The 15,000-nt window shown below is 39.8% G+C and overlaps 1 long non-coding RNA gene across 1 annotated transcript in view; it reads right to left on the minus strand.

The window, feature by feature from the left end:
- Positions 1-14,485: 14,485 nt before the first annotated feature.
- The window catches only part of LOC124020025, a 2,567-nt gene continuing 2,052 nt past the window's right edge, over positions 14,486-15,000 (minus strand). The window contains exons 2-3 of the long non-coding RNA XR_006835884.1: positions 14,641-14,687; positions 14,486-14,555 (exon numbers count right to left, since the gene is read on the minus strand). This is a non-coding gene — a long non-coding RNA (uncharacterized LOC124020025). The remainder of the gene's footprint in view (positions 14,556-14,640; positions 14,688-15,000) is intronic.

The raw sequence follows: 15,000 nt of genomic DNA on the forward strand, positions 1-15,000 counted from the left end.
ACTAATAGTGTCTCTGTAGGTGATGACAGCCTGTAGACTAAATACTAATAGTGTCTCTGTAGGTGATGACAGCCTGTAGACTAAATACTAATAGTGTCTCTGTAGGTGATGACAGCCTGTAGACTAAATACTAATAGTGTCTCTGTAGGTGATGACAGCCTGTAGACTAAATACTAATAGTGTCTCTGTAGGTGATGACAGCCTGTAGACTAAATACTAATAGTGTCTCTGTAGGTGATGACTAAATACTAATAGTGTCTCTGTAGACAGCCTAAATACTAATAGTGTCTCTGTAGGTGATGACAGCCTGTAGACTAAATACTAATAGTGTCTCTGTAGGTGATGACAGCCTGTAGACTAAATACTAATAGTGATGACAGCCTGTAGACTAAATACTAATAGTGTCTCTGTAGGTGATGACAGCCTGTAGACTAAATACTAATAGTGTCTCTGTAGGTGATGACAGCCTGTAGACTAAATACTAATAGTGTCTCTGTAGGTGATGACAGCCTGTAGACTAAATACTAATAGTGTCTCTGTAGGTGATGACAGCCTGTAGACTAAATACTAATAGTGTCTCTGTAGGTGATGACAGCCTGTAGACTAAATACTAATAGTGTCTCTGTAGGTGATGACAGCCTGTAGACTAAATACTAATAGTGTCTCTGTAGGTGATGACAGCCTGTAGACTAAATACTAATAGTGTCTCTGTAGGTGATGACAGCCTGTAGACTAAATACTAATAGTGTCTCTGTAGGTGATGACAGCCTGTAGACTAAATACTAATAGTGTCTCTGTAGGTGATGACAGCCTGTAGAAAATACTAATAGACAGCCTGTAGACTAAATACTAATAGTGTCTCTGTAGGTGATGACAGCCTGTAGACTAAATACTAATAGTGTCTCTGTAGGTGATGACAGCCTGTAGACTAAATACTAATAGTGTCTCTGTAGGTGATGACAACCCTGTAGACTAAATACTAATAGTGTCTCTGTAGGTGATGACAGCCTGTAGACTAAATACTAATAGTGTCTCTGTAGGTGATGACAGCCTGTAGACTAAATACTAATAGTGTCTCTGTAGGTGATGACAGCCTGTAGACTAAATACTAATAGTGTCTCTGTAGGTGATGACAGCCTGTAGACTAAATACTAATAGTGTCTCTGTAGGTGATGACAGCCTGTAGACTAAATACTAATAGTGTCTCTGTAGGTGATGACAGCCTGTAGACTAAATACTAATAGTGTCTCTGTAGGTGATGACAGCCTGTAGACTAAATACTAATAGTGTCTCTGTAGGTGATGACAGCCTGTAGACTAAATACTAATAGTGTCTCTAAATACTAATAGTGTCTCTGTAGGTGATGACGTAACGACAGCCTGTAGACTAAATACTAATAGTGTCTCTGTAGACAGCCTGTAGACTAAATACTAATAGTGTCTCTGTAGGTGATGACAGCCTGTAGACTAAATACTAATAGTGTCTCTGTAGGTGATGACAGCCTGTAGACTAAATACTAATAGTGTCTCTGTAGGTGATGACAGCCTGTAGACTAAATACTAATAGTGTCTCTGTAGGTGATGACAGCCTGTAGACTAAATACTAATACTCTGTAGGTGATGACAGCCTGTAGACTAAATACTAATAGTGTCTCTGTAGGTGATGACAGCCTGTAGACTAAATACTAATAGTGTCTCTGTAGGTGATGACAGCCTGTAGACTAAATACTAATAGTGTCTCTGTAGGTGATGACAGCCTGTAGACTAAATACTAATAGTGTCTCTCTGTAGGTGATGACAGCCTGTAGACTAAATACTAATAGTGTCTCTGTAGGTGATGACAGCCTGTAGACTAAATACTAATAGTGTCTCTGTAGGTGATGACAGCCTGTAGACTAAATACTAATAGTGTCTCTGTAGGTGATGACAGCCTGTAGACTAAATACTAATAGTGTCTCTAATAGTGTCTCTGTAGGTGATGACAGCCTGTAGACTAAATACTAATAGTGTCTCTGTAGGTGATGACAGCCTGTAGACTAAATACTAATAGTGTCTCTGTAGGTGATGACAGCCTGTAGACTAAATACTACTAATAGTGTCTCTCTGTGTCTCTGTAGGTGATGACAGCCTGTAGACTAAATACTAATAGTGTCTCTGTAGGTGATGACAGCCTGTAGACTAAATACTAATAGTGTCTCTGTAGGTGATGACAGCCTGTAGACTAAATACTAATAGTGTCTCTGTAGGTGATGACAATGACAGCTGTAGACTAAATACTAATAGTGTCTCTGTAGGTGATGACAGCCTGTAGACTAAATACTAATAGTGTCTCTGTAGGTGATGACAGCCTGTAGACTAAATACTAATAGTGTCTCTGTAGGTGATGACAGCCTGTAGACTAAATACTAATAGTGTCTCTGTAGGTGATGCTGACGTAACTCTGTACACAGCCTGTAGACTAAATACTAATAGTGTCTCTGTAGGTGATGACAGCCTGTAGACTAAATACTAATAGTGTCTCTGTAGGTGATGACAGCCTGTAACTAAATACTAATAGTGTCTCTGTACAGCCTGTAGACTAAATACTAATAGTGTCTCTGTAGGTGATGACAGCCTGTAGACTAAATACTAATAGTGTCTCTGTAGGTGATGACAGCCTGTAGACTAAATACTAATAGTGTCTCTGTAGGTGATGACAGCCTGTAGACTAAATACTAATAGTGTCTCTGTAGGTGATGACAGCCTGTAGACTAAATACTAATAGTGTCTCTGTAGGTGATGACAGCCCTGTAGACTAAATACTAATAGTGTCTCTGTAGGTGATGAGACAGCCTGTAGACTAAATACTAATAGTGTCTCTGTAGGTGATGACAGCCTGTAGACTAAATACTAATAGTGTCTCTGTAGGTGATGACAAATACTAATAGTGTCTCTGTAGGTGATGACAGCCTGTAGACTAAATACTAATAGTGTCTCTGTAGGTGATGACTAAATACTAATAGCTCTGTAGACTAAATACTAATAGTGTCTCTGTAGGTGATGACAGCCTGTAGACTAAATACTAATAGTGTCTCTGTAGGTGATGACAGCCTGTAGACTAAATACTAATAGTGTCTCTGTAGGTGATGACAGCCTGTAGACTAAATACTAATAGTGTCTCTGTAGGTGATGACAGCCTGTAGACTAAATACTAATAGTGTCTCTGTAGGTGATGACAACGCAGCTGTAGACTAAATACTAATAGTGTCTCTGTAGGTGATGACAGCCTGTAGACTAAATACTAATAGTGTCTCTGTAGGTGATGACAGCCTGTAGACTAAATACTAATAGTGATGATGACAGCCTGTAGACTAAATACTAATAGTGTCTCTGTAGGTGATGACAGCCTGTAGACTAAATACTAATAGTGTCTCTGTAGGTGATGACAGCCTGTAGACTAAATACTAATAGTGTCTCTGTAGGTGATGACCTAGCGTAGACTAAATACTAATAGTGTCTCTGTAGGTGATGACAGCCTGTAGACTAAATACTAATAGTGTCTCTGTAGGTGATGACAGCCTGTAGACTAAATACTAATAGTGTCTCTGTAGGTGATGACAGCCTGTAGACTAAATACTAATAGTGTCTCTGTAGGTGATGACAGCCTGTAGACTAAATACTAATAGTGTCTCTGTAGGTGATGACAGTCTCTGTAAGACTAAGTGATGACAGCCTGTAGACTAAATACTAATAGTGTCTCTGTAGGCCTGTAGACTAAATACTAATAGTGTCTCTGTAGGTGACACAGCCTGTAGACTAAATACTAATAGTGTCTCTGTAGGTGATGACAGCCTGTAGACTAAATACTAATAGTGTCTCTGTAGGTGATGACAGCCTGTAGACTAAATACTAATAGTGTCTCTGTAGGTGATGACAGCCTGTAGACTAAATACTAATAGTGTCTCTGTAGGTGATGACAGCTCTGTAGACTAAATACTAATAGTGTCTCTGTAGGTGATGACAGCCTGTAGACTAAATACTAATAGTGTCTCTGTAGGTGATGACAGCCTGTAGACTAAATACTAATAGTGTCTCTGTAGGTGATGACAGCCTGTAGACTAAATACTAATAGTGTCTCTGTAGGTGATCTGACATGACAGCCTGTAGACTAAATACTAATAGTGTCTCTGTAGGTGATGACAGCCTGTAGACTAAATACTAATAGTGTCTCTGTAGGTGATGACAGCCTGTAGACTAAATACTAATAGTGTCTCTGTAGGTGATGACAGCCTGTAGACTAAATACTAATAGTGTCTCTGTAGGTGATGACAGCCTGTAGACTAAATACTAATAGTGTCTCTGTAGGTGATGACAGCCTGTAGACTAAATACTAATAGTGTCTCTGTAGGTGATGACAGCCTGTAGACTAAATACTAATAGTGTCTCTGTAGGTGATGACAGCCTGTAGACTAAATACTAATAGTGTCTCTGTAGGTGATGACAGCCTGTAGACTAAATACTAATAGTGTCTCTGTAGGTGATGACAGCCTGTAGACTAAATACTAATAGTGTCTCTGTAGGTGATGACAGCCTGTAGACTAAATACTAATAGTGTCTCTGTAGGTGATGACAGCCTGTAGACTAAATACTAATAGTGTCTCTGTAGGTGATGACAGCCTGTAGACTAAATACTAATAGTGTCTCTGTAGGTGATGCCTGTAGACTAAATACTAATAGTGTCTCTGTAGGTGATGACAGCCTGTAGACTAAATACTAATAGTGTCTCTGTAAATACTAATAGTGTCTCTCTGTAGGTGATGACAGCCTGTAGACTAAATACTAATAGTGTCTCTGTAGGTGATGACAGCCTGTAGACTAAATACTAATAGTGTCTCTGTAGGTGATGACAGCCTGTAGACTAAATACTAATAGTGTCTCTGTAGGTGATGACAGCCTGTAGACTAAATACTAATAGTGTCTCTGTAGGTGATGACAGCCTGTAGACTAAATACTAATAGTGTCTCTGTAGGTGATGACAGCCTGTAGACTAAATACTAATAGTGTCTCTGTAGGTGATGACAGCCTGTAGACTAAATACTAATAGTGTCTCTGTAGGTGATGACAGCCTGTAGACTAAATACTAATAGTGTCTCTGTAGGTGATGACAGCCTGTAGACTAAATACTAATAGTGTCTCTGTAGGTGATGACAGCCTGTAGACTAAATACTAATAGTGTCTCTGTAGGTGATGACAGCCTGTAGACTAAATACTAATAGTGTCTCTGTAGGTGATGACAGCCTGTAGACTAAATACTAATAGTGTCTCTGTAGGTGATGACAGCCTGTAGACTAAATACTAATAGTGTCTCTAATAGTGTGAGGTGATGACAGCCTGTAGACTAAATACTAATAGTGTCTCTGTAGGTGATGACAGCCTGTAGACTAAATACTAATAGTGTCTCTGTAGGTGATGACAGCCTGTAGACTAAATACTAATAGTGTCTCTGTAGGTGATGACAGCCTGTAGACTAAATACTAATAGTGTCTCTGTAGGTGATGACAGCCTGTAGACTAAATACTAATAGTGTCTCTGTAGGTGATGACAGCCTGTAGACTAAATACTAATAGTGTCTCTGTAGGTGATGACAGCCTGTAGACTAAATACTAATAGTGTCTCTGTAGGTGATGACAGCCTGTAGACTAAATACTAATAGTGTCTCTGTAGGTGATGACAGCCTGTAGACTAAATACTAATAGTGTCTCTGTAGGTGATGACAGCCTGTAGACTAAATACTAATAGTGTCTCTGTAGGTGATGACAGCCTGTAGACTAAATACTAATAGTGTCTCTGTAGGTGATGACAGCCTGTAGACTAAATACTAATAGTGTCTCTGTAGGTGATGACAGCCTGTAGACTAAATACTAATAGTGTCTCTGTAGGTGATGACAGCCTGTAGACTAAATACTAATAGTGTCTCTGTAGGTGATGACAGCCTGTAGACTAAATACTAATAGTGTCTCTGTAGGTGATGACAGCCTGTAGACTAAATACTAATAGTGTCTCTGTAGGTGATGACAGCCTGTAGACTAAATACTAATAGTGTCTCTGTAGGTGATGACAGCCTGTAGACTAAATACTAATAGTGTCTCTGTAGGTGATGACAGCCTGTAGACTAAATACTAATAGTGTCTCTGTGTCTCTGTAGGTGATGACAGCCTGTAGACTAAATACTAATAGTGTCTCTGTAGGTGATGACAGCCTGTAGACTAAATACTAATAGTGTCTCTGTAGGTGATGACAGCCTGTAGACTAAATACTAATAGTGTCTCTGTAGGTGATGACAGCCTGTAGACTAAATACTAATAGTGTCTCTGTAGGTGATGACAGCCTGTAGACTAAATACTAATAGTGTCTCTGTAGGTGATGACAGCCTGTAGACTAAATACTAATAGTGTCTCTGTAGGTGATGACAGCCTGTAGACTAAATACTAATAGTGTCTCTGTAGGTGATGACAGCCTGTAGACTAAATACTAATAGTGTCTCTGTAGGTGATGACAGCCTGTAGACTAAATACTAATAGACAGCCTGTAGACTAAATACTAATAGTGTCTCTGTAGGTGATGACAGCCTGTAGACTAAATACTAATAGTGTCTCTGTAGGTGATGACATAACGACAGCCTGTAGACTAAATACTAATAGTGTCTCTGTAGGTGATGACAGCCTGTAGACTAAATACTAATAGTGTCTCTGTAGGTGATGACAGCCTGTAGCTAATAGTGTCTCTGTAGATGACTAAATACTAATAGTGTCTCTGTAGGTGATGACAGCCTGTAGACTAAATACTAATAGTGTCTCTGTAGGTGATGACAGCCTGTAGACTAAATACTAATAGTGTCTCTGTAGGTGATGACAGCCTGTAGACTAAATACTAATAGTGTCTCTGTAGGTGATGACAGCCTGTAGACTAAATACTAATAGTGTCTCTGTAGGTGATGACAGCCTGTAGACTAAATACTAATAGTGTCTCTGTAGGTGATGACAGCCTGTAGACTAAATACTAATAGTGTCTCTGTAGGTGATGACATAACGACAGCCTGTAGACTAAATACTAATAGTGTCTCTGTAGGTGATGACAGCCTGTAGACTAAATACTAATAGTGTCTCTGTAGGTGATGACAAATACTAATAGCTCTGTAGATGACAGCCTAAAAATACTAATAGTGTCTCTGTAGGTGATGACAGCCTGTAGACTAAATACTAATAGTGTCTCTGTAGGTGTATAAATACTAATAGTGTCTCTGACAGCCTGTAGACTAAATACTAATAGTGTCTCTGTAGGTGATGACAGCCTGTAGACTAAATACTAATAGTGTCTCTGTAGGTGATGACAGCCTGTAGACTAAATACTAATAGTGTCTCTGTAGGTGATGACAGCCTGTAGACTAAATACTAATAGTGTCTCTGTAGGTGATGACAGCCTGTAGACTAAATACTAATAGTGTCTCTGTAGGTGATGACAGCCTGTAGACTAAATACTAATAGTGTCTCTGTAGGTGATGACAGCCTGTAGACTAAATACTAATAGTGTCTCTGTAGGTGATGACAGCCTGTAGACTAAATACTAATAGTGTCTCTCTGTAGGTGATGACAGCCTGTAGACTAAATACTAATAGTGTCTCTGTAGGTGATGACAGCCTGTAGACTAAATACTAATAGTGTCTCTGTAGGTGATGACAGCCTGTAGACTAAATACTAATAGTGTCTCTGTAGGTGAATGACAGCCTGTAGACTAAATACTAAGGTGATGACAGCCTGTAGACTAAATACTAATAGTGTCTCTGTAGGTGATGACAGCCTGTAGACTAAATACTAATAGTGTCTCTGTAGGTGATGAGACAAATACTAATAGCCTGTAGGTGAGACTAAATACTAATAGTGTCTCTGTAGGTGATGACCTAACGACAGCCTGTAGACTAAATACTAACAGTGTCTCTGTAGGTGATGACAGCCTGTAGACTAAATACTAATAGTGTCTCTGTAGGTGATGACAGCCTGTAGACTAAATACTAATAGTGTCTCTGTAGGTGATGACAGCCTGTAGACTAAATACTAATAGTGTCTCTGTAGGTGATGACGTAATGACAGCCTGTAGACTAAATACTAATAGTGTCTCTGTAGGTGATGACAGCCTGTAGACTAAATACTAATAGTGTCTCTGTAGGTGATGACAGCCTGTAGACTAAATACTAATAGTGTCTCTGTAGGTGATGACAGCCTGTAGACTAAATACTAATAGTGTCTCTGTAGGTGATGACAGCCTGTAGACTAAATACTAATAGTGTCTCTGTAGGTGATGACAGCCTGTAGACTAAATACTAATAGTGTCTCTGTAGGTGATGACAGCCTGTAGACTAAATACTAATAGTGTCTCTGTAGGTGATGACAAATACTAATAGCCTGTAGACTGTAAAAATACTAATAGTGTCTCTGTAGGTGATGACAGCCTGTAGACTAAATACTAATAGTGTCTCTGTAGGTGATGACAGCCTGTAGACTAAATACTAATAGTGTCTCTGTAGGTGATGACAGCCTGTAGACTAAATACTAATAGTGTCTCTGTAGGTGATGACAGCCTGTAGACTAAATACTAATAGTGTCTCTGTAGGTGACGACAGCCTGATGACAGCCTGTAGACTAAATACTAATAGTGTCTAGGTGATGACTAATAGTGTCTCTGTAGGTGATGACAGCCTGTAGACTAAATACTAATAGTGTCTCTGTAGGTGATGACAGCCTGTAGACTAAATACTAATAGTGTCTCTGTAGGTGATGACAGCCTGTAGACTAAATACTAATAGTGTCTCTGTAGGTGATGACAGCCTGTAGACTAAATACTAACAGTGTCTCTGTAGGTGATGACAGCCTGACTAAATACTAATAGTGTGAGCCTGTAGACTAAATACTAATAGTGTCTCTGTAGGTGATGACAGCCTGTAGACTAAATACTAATAGTGTCTCTGTAGGTGATGACAGCCTGTAGACTAAATACTAATAGTGTCTCTGTAGGTGATGACAGCCTGTAGACTAAATACTAATAGTGTCTCTGTAGGTGACTAAATAGACTAAATACTAATAGTGTCTCTGTAGGTGATGACAGCCTGTAGACTAAATACTAATAGTGTCTCTGTAGGTGATGACAGCCTGTAGACTAAATACTAATAGTGTCTCTGTAGGTGATGACACAGCCTGTAGACTAAATACTAATAGTGTCTCTGTAGGTGATGACAGCCTGTAGACTAAATACTAATAGTGTCTCTGTAGGTGATGACAGCCTGTAGACTAAATACTAATAGTGTCTCTGTAGGTGATGACAGCCTGTAGACTAAATACTAATAGTGTCTCTGTAGGTGATGACAGCCTGTAGACTAAATACTAATAGTGTCTCTGTAGGTGATGACAGCCTGTAGACTAAATACTAATAGTGTCTCTGTAGGTGATGACAGCCTGTAGACTAAATACTAATAGTGTCTCTGTAGGTGATGACAGCAGCCTGTAGACTAAATACTAATAGTGTCTCTGTAGGTGATGACAGCCTGTAGACTAAATACTAATAGTGTCTCTGTAGGTGATGACAGCCTGTAGACTAAATACTAATAGTGTCTCTGTAGGTGATGACAGCCTGTAGACTAAATACTAATAGTGTCTCTGTAGGTGATGACAGCCTGACTAAATACTAATAGTGTCTAGACTAAATAGGTGATGACAGCCTGTAGACTAAATACTAATAGTGTCTCTGTAGGTGATGAACACAGCCTGTAGACTAAATACTAATAGTGTCTCTGTAGGTGATGACAGCCTGTAGACTAAATACTAATAGTGTCTCTGTAGGTGATGACAGCCTGTAGACTAAATACTAATAGTGTCTCTGTAGGTGATGACAGCCTGTAGACTAAATACTAATAGTGTCTCTGTAGGTGATGACAGCCTGTAGACTAAATACTAATAGTGTCTCTGTGAGACAGTGATGACAGCCTGTAGACTAAATACTAATAGTGTCTCTGTAGGTGATGACAGCCTGTAGACTAAATACTAATAGTGTCTCTGTAGGTGATGACAGCCTGTAGACTAAATACTAATAGTGTCTCTGTAGGTGATGACAGCCTGTAGACTAAATACTAATAGTGTCTCTGTAGGTGATGACAGCCTGTAGACTAAATACTAATAGTGTCTCTGTAGGTGATGACAGCCTGTAGACTAAATACTAATAGTGTCTCTGTACAGCCTGTAGACTAAATACTAATAGTGTCTCTGTAGGTGATGACAGCCTGTAGACTAAATACTAATAGTGTCTCTGTAGGTGATGACAGCCTGTAGACTAAATACTAATAGTGTCTCTGTAGGTGATGACAGCCTGTAGACTAAATACTAATAGTGTCTCTGTAGGTGATGACAGCCTCTGTAGGTGATGACAGCCTGTAGACTAAATACTAATAGTGTCTCTGTAGGTGATGACAGCCTGTAGACTAAATACTAATAGTGTCTCTGTAGGTGATGACAGCCTGTAGACTAAATACTAATAGTGTCTCTGTAGGTGATGACAGCCTGTAGACTAAATACTAATAGTGTCTCTGTAGGTGATGACGTAACGACAGCCTGTAGACTAAATACTAATAGTGTCTCTGTAGGTGATGACAGCCTGTAGACTAAATACTAATAGTGTCTCTGTAGGTGATGACAGCCTGTAGACTAAATACTAATAGTGTCTCTGTAGGTGATGACAGCCTGTAGACTAAATACTAATAGTGTCTCTGTAGGTGATGACATAACGACAGCCTGTAGACTAAATACTAATAGTGTCTCTGTAGGTGATGACAGCCTGTAGACTAAATACTAATAGTGTCTCTGTAGGTGATGACAGCCTGTAGACTAAATACTAATAGTGTTTCTGTAGGTGATGACAGCCTGTAGACTAAATACTAATAGTGTCTCTGTAGGTGATGACAGCCTGTAGACTAAATACTAATAGTGTCTCTGTAGGTGATGACAGCCTGTAGACTAAATACTAATAGTGTCTCTGTAGGTGATGACAGCCTGTAGACTAAATACTAATAGTGTCTCTGTAGGTGATGACAGCCTGTAGACTAAATACTAAAAGTGTCTCTGTAGGTGATGACAGCTTGTAGACTAAATACTAATAGTGTCTCTGTAGGTGACGACAGCCTGTAGACTAAATACTAATAGTGTCTCTGTAGGTGATGACAGCCTGTAGACTAAATACTAACAGTGTCTCTGTAGGTGATGACAGCCTGTAGACTAAATACTAATAGTGTCTCTGTAGGTGATGACAGCCTGTAGACTAAATACTAATAGTGTCTCTGTAGGTGATGACAGCCTGTAGACTAAATACTAATAGTGTCTCTAATAGTGTGAGGTGATGACAGCCTGTAGACTAAATACTAACAGTGTCTCTGTAGGTGATGACGTAACGACAGCCTGTAGACTAAATACTAATAGTGTCTCTGTAGGTGATGACAGCCTGTAGACTAAATACTAATAGTGTCTCTCTGTAGGTGATGACAGCCTGTAGACTAAATACTAATAGTGTCTCTGTAGGTGATGACAGCCTGTAGACTAAATACTAATAGTGTCTCTGTAGGTGATGACAGCCTGTAGACTAAATACTAATAGTGTCTCTGTAGGTGATGACAGCCTGTAGACTAAATAAATAGTGTCTCTGTAATAGTGTCTACTGTGTCTCTGTAGGTGATGACAGCCTGTAGACTAAATACTAATAGTGTCTCTGTAGGTGATGACAGCCTGTAGACTAAATACTAATAGTGTCTCTGTAGGTGACAGCCTGTAGACTAAATACTAATAGTGTCTCTGTAGGTGATGACAGCCTGTAGACTAAATACTAATAGTGTCTCTCTGTAGGTGATGACAGCCTGTAGACTAAATACTAATAGTGTCTCTCTGTACAGCCTGTAGACTAAATACTAATAGTGTCTCTGTAGGTGATGACAGCCTGTAGACTAAATACTAATAGTGTCTCTGTAGGTGATGACAGCCTGTAGACTAAATACTAATAGTGTCTCTGTAGGTGATGACAGCCTGTAGACTAAATACTAATAGTGTCTCTGTAGGTGATGACAGCCTGTAGACTAAATACTAATAGTGTCTCTGTAGGTGATGACAGCCTGTAGACTAAATACTAATAGTGTCTCTGTAGGTGATGACAGCCTGTAGACTAAATACTAATAGTGTCTCTGTAGGTGATGACAGCCTGTAGACTAAATACTAATAGTGTAGGTGATGACAGCCTCTGTAGGTGATGAACGACAGCCTGTAGACTAAATACTAATAGTGTCTCTGTAGGTGATGACAGCCTGTAGACTAAATATTAATAGTGTCTCTGTAGGTGATGACAGAGACAAATACTAATAGCCTGTAGACTAAATACTAATAGTGTCTCTGTAGGTGATGACAGTCTGTAGACTAAATACTAATAGTGTCTCTGTAGGTGACAGCTTCTTGTAGACTAACACATAGACAGCCTGACAGCCTGATGACAGACTAAATACTAATAGTGTCTCTGTAGGTGATGACAGCCTGTAGACTAAATACTAATAGTGTCTCTGTAGGTGATGACAGCCTGTAGACTAAATACTAATAGTGTCTCTGTAGGTGATGACAGCCTGTAGACTAAATACTAATAGTGTCTCTGTAGGTGATGACAGCCTGTAGACTAAATACTAATAGTGTCTCTGTAGGTGATGACAGCCTGTAGACTAAATACTAATAGTGTCTCTGTAGGTGATGACAGCCTGTAGACTAAATACTAATAGTGTCTCTGTAGGTGATGACAGCCTGTAGACTAAATACTAATAGTGTCTCTCTGTAGGTGATGACAGCCTGTAGACTAAATACTAATAGTGTCTCTGTAGGTGATGACAGCCTGTAGACTAAATACTAATAGTGTCTCTGTAGGTGATGACAGCCTGTAGACTAAATACTAATAGTGTCTCTGTAGGTGATGACAGCCTGTAGACTAAATACTAATAGTGTCTCTGTAGGTGATGACAGCCTGTAGACTAAATACTAATAGTGTCTCTGTAGGTGATGACAGCCTGTAGACTAAATACTAATAGTGTCTCTGTAGGTGATGACAGCCTGTAGACTAAATACTAATAGTGTCTCTGTAGGTGATGACAGCCTGTAGACTAAATACTAATAGTGTCTCTGTAGGTGATGACAGCCTGTAGACTAAATACTAATAGTGTCTCTGTAGGTGATGATGTAGACTAAATACTAATAGTGTCTCTGTAGGTGATGAGCCTGTAGACTAAATACTAATAGTGTCTCTGTAGGTGATGACAGCCTGTAGACTAAATACTAATAGTGTCTCTGTAGGTGATGACAGCCTGTAGACTAAATACTAATAGTGTCTCTGTAGGTGATGACAGCCTGTAGACTAAATACTAATAGTGTCTCTGTAGGTGATGACAGCCTGTAGACTAAATACTAATAGTGTCTCTGTAGGTGATGACAGCCTGTAGACTAAATACTAATAGTGTCTCTGTAGGTGATGACAGCCTGTAGACTAAATACTAATAGTGTCTCTGTAGGTGATGACAGCCTGTAGACTAAATACTAATAGTGTCTCTGTAGGTGATGACAGCCTGTAGACTAAATACTAATAGTGTCTCTGTAGGTGATGACAGCCTGTAGACTAAATATCAATAGTGTCTCTGTACAGCCTGTAGACTAAATACTAATAGTGTCTCTGTAGGTGATGACAGCCTGTAGACTAAATACTAATAGTGTCTCTGTAGGTGATGACAGCCTGTAGACTAAATACTAATAGTGTCTCTGTAGGTGATGACTCTAAATACTAATAGTGTCTCTCTGTAGGTGATGACAGCCTGTAGACTAAATACTAATAGTGTCTCTGTAGGTGATGACAGCCTGTAAATACTACTCTCTGTAAACAGCCTACTAATAATAGTGTCTCTGTAGGTGATGATGAGACTAAATACTAATAGTGTCAGCCTGTAGACTAAATACTAATAGTGTCTCTGTAGGTGATGACAGCCTGTAGACTAAATACTAATAGTGTCTCTGTAGGTGATGACAGCCTGTAGACTAAATACTAATAGTGTCTCTGTAGGTGATGACAGCCTGTAGACTAAATACTAATAGTGTCTCTGTAGGTGATGACAGCCTGTAGACTAAATACTAATAGTGTCTCTGTAGGTGATGACAGCCTGTAGACTAAATACTAATAGTGTCTCTCTGTAGACTAAATACTAATAGTGTCTCTCTGTAGGTGATGACAGCCTGTAGACTAAATACTAATAGTGTCTCTGTAGGTGATGACGCCTAACGATGATGTCAGCCTGTAGGGTCTGACCTGACTCCCTGGCCAACGAGCCCCGCCTCCTCTCCGCGTCTCCGATAACGACCAAATCTTTCTCCAGGCACTTGCTGGTGTTCTTCCTGAGCCAATCAGGATCTGCCTCTGGACCAATCGCACGTCAACATAGTGGGACGCCAGGCTAAGGCCCGCCTCCATCTCCTGTTGAGACAACGTCATTGGTTGGAGAAACAGGTAGAGTTGTCTTTTGAAAAATGTCCCAACTATCTGTTCCCCTTGGTCTTACCTGGCACATTCCCCTCAGGTGAGCCTTGGCTTGGTGAATGTACTCCTCTGTAACTCACACACACACACACACACACACACACACACACACACACACACACACACACACACACACACACACACACACACACACACACACACACACACACACACACACACACACACACACACACACACACAGACACAGACACAGACAGTAACATTCTCATGTGATTGGTTTTGTTTAAGATGTTTTTTGTATATATAGGGTACAGGGTCACGGGGAAGAGAGGACAGAGAGACAGAGAGAGGACAGAGAGACAGGGAGAGGACAGAGAGAGAGGGAGACAGACAGAGGGACAGGAGAGGACAGAGAGAGAGA

Source organism: Oncorhynchus gorbuscha, unplaced genomic scaffold (assembly GCF_021184085.1).
Source record: "Oncorhynchus gorbuscha isolate QuinsamMale2020 ecotype Even-year unplaced genomic scaffold, OgorEven_v1.0 Un_scaffold_749, whole genome shotgun sequence".
NCBI lineage: Eukaryota > Metazoa > Chordata > Actinopteri > Salmoniformes > Salmonidae > Oncorhynchus > Oncorhynchus gorbuscha.